We start from the raw sequence: 8,720 nt of genomic DNA, 5'->3' as shown, positions 1-8,720 counted from the left end.
TATATATATATATATATATATATATATATATATACTCGGGTTTTTAATCTAAAAAAGTTATTTTTAAGTTTTTGTTTTAAAAAAAATCAGATTTTCTCATTATTCAGACCTGTATTACAAAGAGGGGGTTGCAAAAAATGTGTTGTGGTGCAAAGGTTCGTTGTAAAGATTTCATCCCATCATAACGAATATTTCTGTAAAATCTGAGGAAGCTACAGACGGCCAAAATATATATATATCATCAGGGTACACCTTTGGCTTTCAAGCCCATTTCGTAGATGTGAATTCACTTGATGGGGCCCCTACTTGAAATTACACCAAAGATTTAAACCATACCAAAGACCATAAGCGTGGCCAGAAACTTTGTTTTTATTACATTGGCCATGCCCTTATTACTCGTGGCAATTCAGCGATGCATTTTGAGGGCGCCGGCAATTTTCCTTTTGTCATAACATGGATCGGTAGAGATAGGCGCATCCCCGATCTAAATCGTTGGACACTGTTACACTTTCAGACATGATAGATTGCTCCTATCGCTCTTCAGATTTATACACAACTAGCTAACTAGTAGATGGTTTGCAATTAATATAGAAAACTGGTTTTCATTAAACGGAAATGGAATCATGTCGTCTTTTCTAGGGCGGCACTTTTATCGTTCCACTTCGTAGTTACGTAATTCTACAAATCTCGTCAGAAATTTTAATAAACAATATTACCTTATAAAACAAGTAATTCTTCCCATACAACCGTGTACACAAATATTTCTTAACTATGTCCGCTCGTATATCATTTGCTGTTATCTTTAGGCGCCATTGTTGCCCAGCGATGAAGAACGCTCGCAAAGAATAAACAACAAATCAAACTTTAGGCAAATCGATTTGTTACAATCAGCTTTAACGATTAAAACCTTTTCGAAGTATAATATCAGCCACATCAATAAATTTCAAATTTTAATTATTTTTTTTTTTTTGCAAAAGGAATTTAGATATTCCTTTTCATTCTTTAAATTCTATTTTAGTTGTCTTTCGTTTTATTTATTTTTTATTATTTCGAATCACAAATCCTCCCAGCACCCCTATTGTATTTCTGCCTTTAAAATTGTATCATGCTACCATTCTGCCCTACCCTGCCACCGCACGCCACCTTTTCTAATATTTATTATTAATACCTGAGGCATCTTCACAATGTAGACATTCACAATCTAAATTTAATGGCTTCACTATTGCTTTCCTTCTTCCCCTCTCCCGTCTCGAATGTATCTCGTTTTAAATAACATGACAACACGCTTGATAGATTAAGAAATAAGAAATTCAAGAAATAATTCAAATTTATCGAAAGATTGGAAACGGTGGAGAGCAGCGCGACGGGGACGGGAGGGCGAGTTGAAGATTGAGAAAGATTTCGAGTCGATACGCAAAAGCAACTTGACCAAATATAGCAATAAAAAAAATATAAAAACTCTTCGTATCGATGGAAATATAACGTTTAATTTAAATAATTCTCTCTGCATAATAGTGATGGCTGTTGGCTAGCAAACCTATGAATTATGGCCCACGAGACATACAATTACGAAACAGATGAGACAATGTTAAAATAGTTCACCTCGATATGGAACTGGAATAGAATATATATATATATATATATATATATATATATATATATATATATGCCTTTCTTGGCCTTCGGGCCAGGATCAAAGTGTAGTATCTGTTCTTCAGATACTACACTTAAGATAATTTGTACCAGTCAATGGAGGGGAAACCCTCTATACTGGGACAATTATTATTTTTGGTAACCAGAGTGACCCCTTTTAGGGGAGCTGGTTTTTACCTCACATTAAAAACGGCCTTGTGCCTAATTTGCTCAGTGGGGGAGCAAATAAATACCATCTGTTCTTCAGATGCTGCACTTAAGATAATTTGTACCAGTCAATGGAGGGGAGACCCTCTATACTGGGACAATTATTACTTTTGGTAACCAGAGTGACCCCTTTTAGGGGAGCTGGTTTTTACCTCACATTAAAAACGGCCTTGTGCCTAATTTGCTCAGTGGGGGAGCAAATAAATACCATCTGTTCCGGCAGATGCTGCAGGCTGTGACTGGCTATGACTGTGATGTGACTAGCAGGGACCGGATGTGGGGGCAACCCCACATGCCTGACCATTAACCAGCTCCCATTTCCCACCTCTCGGGAGCTGGTCCCCTTTTCCCTTCCCCCTCCCTTCACTCCTCACATTAAAAATTGGCCTTGTGCCTAATTTGCTCGGTGGGGGAGCAAATAAATACCATCTGTTCCGGCAGATGCTGCACTTAAGATAATTTGTACCAGTCAATGGAGGGGAAACCCTCTATACTGGGACAATTATTATTTTTGGTAACCAGAGTTCCCCCTTTTTGCCTACTTTTAGGGGAGCTGGTTTTTACCTCACATTAAAAACGGCCTTGTGCCTAATTTGCTCAGTGGGGGAGCAAATAAATACCATCTGTTCCGGCAGATACTGCAAGCAAAGACCATATGTGGGGGCGACCCCACATATAAGACCTTGGTCAATGAAGGGGCAACCCTTCATACCAATTGTCACTATCCAGCTCCCCTACTCCCCGGGGAGTTGGACCCCATTTCCCCTTCACTCCTCACATTAAAAATCGGCCTTGTGCCTAATTTGCTCAGTGGGGGAGCAAATAAATACCATCTGTTCCGGCAGATACTGCAAGCTATGACTAGCAAAGACCAGATGTGGGGGCAACCCCACATGCCTGACCTTTAACCAGCTCCCATTTCCCACCTCTCGGGAGCTGGTCCCCTTTTTCCCTTCCCCCTCCCTTCACTCCTCACATTAAAAATCGGCCTTGTGCCTAATTTGCTCGGTGGGGGAGCAAATAAATACCATCTGTTCCGGCAGATGCTGCACTTAGGATAGTTTGTGCCGGTCGATGGAGGGGGGGCCCTCTATACTGGGACAATTATTATTTTTGGTAACCAGAGTGCCCCCTTTTTGCCTACTTTTAGGGGAGCTGGTTTTTACCTCACATTAAAAACGGCCTTGTGCCTAATTTGCTCAGTGGGGGAGCAAATAAATACCATCTGTTTCAGCAGATACTGCAAGCTATGACTAGCTAGGACTAGCTATGACTAGCAAAGACCAGATGTGGGGGTAACCCAACATGCCTGACCATTAACCAGCTCCCATTTCCCACCTCTCGGGAGCTCGCCCCTTTTTCCCTTCCCCCTCCTTCACTCCTCACATTAGAAATCGGCCTTGTGCCTAATTTGCTCGGTGGGGGAGCAAATAAATACCATCTGTTCCGGCAGATGCTGCACTTAGGATAGTTTGTGCCGGTCGATGGAGGGGGGGCCCTCTATACTGGGACAATTATTATTTTTGGTAACCAGAGTGCCCCCTTTTTGCCTACTTTTAGGGGAGCTGGTTTTTACCTCACATTAAAAACGGCCTTGTGCCTAATTTGCTCAGTGGGGGAGCAAATAAATACCATCTGTTCCGGCAGATGCTGCACTTAAGATAATTTGTACCAGTCAATGGAGGGGAAACCCTCTATACTGGGACAATTATTATTTTTGGAAACCAGAGTGCCCCCTTTTTGCCTACTTTTAAGGGAGCTGGTTTTTACCTCACATTAAAAACGGCCTTGTGCCTAATTTGCTCAGTGGGGGAGCAAATAAATACCATCTGTTTCAGCAGATACTGCAAGCTATGACTAGCTAGGACTAGCTATGACTAGCAAAGACCAGATGTGGGGGTAACCCAACATGCCTGACCATTAACCAGCTCCCATTTCCCACCTCTCGGGAGCTCGCCCCTTTTTCCCTTCCCCCTCCTTCACTCCTCACATTAGAAATCGGCCTTGTGCCTAATTTGCTCGGTGGGGGAGCAAATAAATACCATCTGTTCCGGCAGATACTGCAAGCTATGACTAGCTATGACTAGCAAAGACCAGATGTCGGGGAAACCCCACATGCCTGACCATTAACCAGCTCCCATTTCCCACCTCTCGGGAGCTGGTCCCCTTTTTCCCTTTCCCCCTCCCTTCACTCCTCACATTAAAAATCGGCCTTGTGCCTAATTTGCTCGGTGGGGGAGCAAATAAATACCATCTGTTCCGGCAGATACTGCAAGCTATGACTAGCTATGACTAGCAAAGACCAGATGTGGGGGAACCCCTACATGCCTGACCATTAACCAGCTCCCATTTCCCACCTCTCGGGAGCTCGTCCCCTTTTTCCCTTCCCCCTCCCTTCACTCCTCACATTAGAAATCGGCCTTGTGCCTAATTTGCTCGGTGGGGGAGCAAATAAATACCATCTGTTCCGGCAGATACTGCAAGCTATGACTAGCTATGACTAGCAAAGACCAGATGTGGGGGAACCCCTACATGCCTGACCATTAACCAGCTCCCATTTCCCACCTCTCGGGAGCTCGTCCCCTTTTTCCCTTCCCCCTCCCTTCACTCCTCACATTAGAAATCGGCCTTGTGCCTAATTTGCTCGGTGGGGGAGCAAATAAATACCATCTGTTCCGGCAGATACTGCAAGCTATGACTAGCTATGACTAGCAAAGACCAGATGTGGGGGAAACCCCACATGCCTGACCATTAACCAGCTCCCATTTCCCACCTCTCGGGAGCTGGTCCCCTTTTTCCCTTCCCCCTCCCTTCACTCCTCACATTAAAAATCGGCCTTGTGCCTAATTTGCTCGGTGGGGGAGCAAATAAATACCACTATATGCCTTTCTCGGCCTTCGGGCCGGGATCAAAGTGTAGTATATGTCCCGGCAGATACTGCAAGCTATGACTAGCTATGACTAGCAAAGACCAGATGTGGGGGCAACCCCACATGCCTGACCTTTAACCAGCTCCCATTTCCCACCTCTCGAGAGCTGGTCCCCTTTTTCCCTTCCCCCTCCCTTCACTCCTCACATTAAAAATTGGCCTTGTGCCTAATTTGCTCGGTGGGGGAGCAAATAAATACCATCTGTTCCGGCAGATACTGCAAGCTATGACTAGCTATGACTAGCAAAGACCAGATGTGGGGGAACCCCCACATGCCTGACCATTAACCATCTCCCATTTCCCACCTCTCGGGAGCTCGTCCCCTTTTCCCTTCCCCCTCCCTTCACTCCTCACATTAAAAATCGGCTTTGTGCCTAATTTGCTCGGTGGGGGAGCAAATAAATACCACTATATGCCTTTCTCGGCCTTCGGGCCGGGATCAAAGTGTAGTATCTGTCCCGGCAGATACTGCAAGCTATGACTAGCTATGACTAGCAAAGACCAGATGTGTGGGCAACTCCACTTGCCTGTCCTTTAACCAGCTCCCATTTCCCACCTCTCGGAAGCTGGTTCCCTTTTTCCCTTCCCCCTCCCTTCACTCCTCACATTAAAAATCGGCTTTGTGCCTAATTTGCTCGGTGGGGGAGGAAATAAATACCATCTGTCCCGGCAGATACTGCAAGCAAAGACTAGCTATGACTAGCAAAGACCATATGTGGGGGTAACCCCACATATCTGAACTTGGTCACGGTAGGGATCACCCTACAGACCACAGTTACTATCCAGCTCCCATTTCCCACCTCTCGGGAGCAGGATCCCCCTTTCCCCCCCTCTCCCTCTCTCTCCATATTTAAAAACGGCCTCGTGCCTAATTTGCTCAGTGGGGAAGCAAATAAATACTGTTCCGGCAGATACTGTAAGCAAAGACCATATGTGGGGCAACCTCACATACAAGACCTTGGTCAATGTAGGGGCAACCCTTCATACAAATTGTCACTATCCAGCTCCCCTACTCCCCGGGGAGTTGGTCCCCATTTCCCCTTCACTCCTCACATTAAAAATCGGCCTTGTGCCTAATTTGCTCGGTGGGGGAGCAAATAAATATCTCGGCCTTCGGGCCGGGATCAAAGTGTAGTATCTGTTCTGCAGATGCTGCACTTAAGATAATTTGTACGAGTCAATGGAGGAAAGCCCCTCTATATTGAGACAATTATTATTTTTGGTAACCAGAGTGCCACCTTTTTGCTTACTTTTAGGGAAGCTGGTTTTTACCCCACATTAAAAACGGCATTGTGCCAAATTTCTTTGGTGAGGAAGCAAATAAATACAATATATGTCTTTCAGATGCGATGGAAACAAGTACCTTTTGTAGAAAAACCCTGCCATAAATAAACGGAAGCACACTATTAACTCCATTGGAATCCATAAAAAACTAATTTCTTTCGAAAGTTTAATTAATTTCCAGGCTGGTGCTCGTCTGAGCTCCAATTTATTGTAAACCCTCGTCAAACTTTCACGAAAAACACTCGTCTAACTGAAACCACTACCAATAATTTCTACTACTTACGATTACTACGATATTATCCAATTGACTATTGTACGCCATTAACCTTTATCCTCGTGTGGCCTCCGAGCCTTGATAAATAGTGGCTCTTATGCAAAAAAAACATACTTCGAGTACACGTGTAATGGTGAGCGCATTTATACACATGAACTCAACACGTTATAAGAGATTACGTCGAAAGGAACATAGGACAAGTAATAACTAGACTATGTTTTTGTAACAACATTTATTTATTCTCCCGTCATGCGTGACTTCTCGTCACAGCCATGACGTCCATTAACCTCTAACTGTGCTGTCTTATCTAAGTGCTCTCCTGCCCCCTCTCTCTCTCTCTCACCTATTTATAGTCTTTTCCCTACCGTGCCGTCATTTCGCACACGCCTCGGTATCTGTATACACGCGCCTGGGGTCTATTACAACAGTAAGGGTCAGAGTTAAAATTAGGTTCCATGTCTCTGAGTTTCTGAAACTCTAATTTTTCGTCGTATGCAATTTAGAATAACGCTACTGTGGAATGCATCGCGGAATGGTTGACAAATATATGTGTGATTTTTATGTGAACATGGAAATAAACAAAAAAACGAACGTTTCGTAAAAATACTCAAAATGTCGCCCTCTTAAGTAAATAAAAACGTATTTCAGCAGTTTCTGTTTTTTGACAGTTTTTGTTTTCGGGGGGGGGGGGAGGCGGGTAGCGGAATGAATTATTTATAAATAATTTAATTTTAAATAATTATTTTTGTCTTTGTCGTTGGAAAGTCTGTCGCTTCTACTTTTCCCGTCAATTACAAGGCTGAGTTGTACGAAATTTTAAATAAACATTTTTTATGAGATACAGCGAATTTAGGATAGGCCGAGATGTTCGAAATTGTATACAAGCACTAGCAAATGTACCCATCCTTTCCCGCTATTAAACGTAGCATGTATTCCTTAAAACATGGTGTAAAAATAAACGGAAGTGAGACAGGTGCATGCAAATATTAATCTTTTTTGGTCCCCCGGCAAAAGAGTTGTTGGTTGTTTTTGTTTTACGGCATATCAACCCTTTTTAGGTTATTTAATGCCGAATCCAGTGATTTTTAAGAAAATTTTTTTAATAGAATATATATATTTTTTTCATATCGGTTTCTATTCAATACATAGTTGGGCCCCTAACAGGTACAACAACTCCGGATCAGAGTGGACCTACAGGCAATGGCAATTAAAGGATGGCTCCACACTCCCCAAAGCCCGCAAGCTGGGACCTGACCATCGGATATAGTTTTAGGTTATATCCAGGACCCCGACAAAAGGAGCGTGGACCTGCAATTTCACAAATCTCCGTTCCTCCGTTCGTCCGTCCGTACTTTTCTCAATAATTACGTCTTTTAATTTTTTTTTTTGAAATTTTGCACAGACATAAAACCTGATATGAGTAAAAAAGTAACGAAATGTATTTTCCGGGAAAACTCCGGTCTCCCCCCCCCCCGCCAAAGGGCTGCCTTTCGGGTTAAAATGGCTACAATTGACACTTTTGTGCTTATTAAATAAAATTGATCCTTTGGACTTCCATTAAGCTTTTTGTAAATTTGTACCTAACTCATTTCTATATAATATATAACTCTTGGTTGTACCTCAGGGGCTCTTTTAGGGATAATAAAAACATTCAATTTTTGGGACTATTTTACCATATTTGTCCCAAATTTTCTGTGTATGTATATTGTAACGCCTCACTCGAGAAGGTGGTTAAGGACTCTTGTTTCTCTATATTCTCGGCACATGTCTAGACTTCTCTGAGGTTGTTGCATCAAATCTGGCATGCTGAAACCGAATATCGAAGCGGCAGGCAGGAAGAAAGACAAATAACTATCGTCTATCTACAGAAGCTTAATTTTCACAAAATTATGTACAAAAATGTTTTACAATTCTCATTCAGATTTTGTAAGTTCTTTTCAACGTCTCAAATGTCTTCACAGACAGCGACAGACAGATGGATGAGGTGGGGAGGAGTCACGTATCTTCTCGGATTCAACAAGCAATCTGCTTCAACTCCCAACTCTACTCTGCGACTCAACTCTATCTCTCCACTCTCTGACTAATTTTCGTACGACAGTCGTATATATAGTAAGGTATGTGGATGGGGTGGAAATTCTCCCCAGCCAATAAGATTTCGCCACGAAATCTCCACGAAATCCTAAGCCTCAGGTCCCTGGGTGGGCACCATTCCGATACCTGAAATCTTCTCACGATTTGCAAGTTTAGATGTCAATTCTGACGTCCGACCTTGAGTTCATTTAAGGCCAGACAATGTTATAAGTGAAATTTCCTCCAACTGTTAGCAGTAAAAATATATTTCTCTGGTTTAAAACAATATCTATTTTGACATGAA

At 42.8% G+C, this 8,720-nt stretch overlaps 1 pseudogene; it reads left to right on the top strand.

The window, feature by feature from the left end:
• The first annotated feature begins 1,666 nt into the window (after positions 1-1,666).
• LOC145296492 (U2 spliceosomal RNA) lies at positions 1,667-1,879 on the top strand (annotated as a pseudogene).
• The last annotated feature ends 6,841 nt before the right edge of the window (positions 1,880-8,720 follow it).

Source organism: Euprymna scolopes, chromosome 16, assembly GCF_053919585.1.
Source record: "Euprymna scolopes isolate OS-2025 chromosome 16, ASM5391958v1, whole genome shotgun sequence".
Taxonomy (NCBI): domain Eukaryota; kingdom Metazoa; phylum Mollusca; class Cephalopoda; order Sepiida; family Sepiolidae; genus Euprymna; species Euprymna scolopes.
The sequence above is the reverse complement of the archived record's forward strand: the minus strand, read 5'-3'. Positions and strand labels throughout refer to the sequence as shown.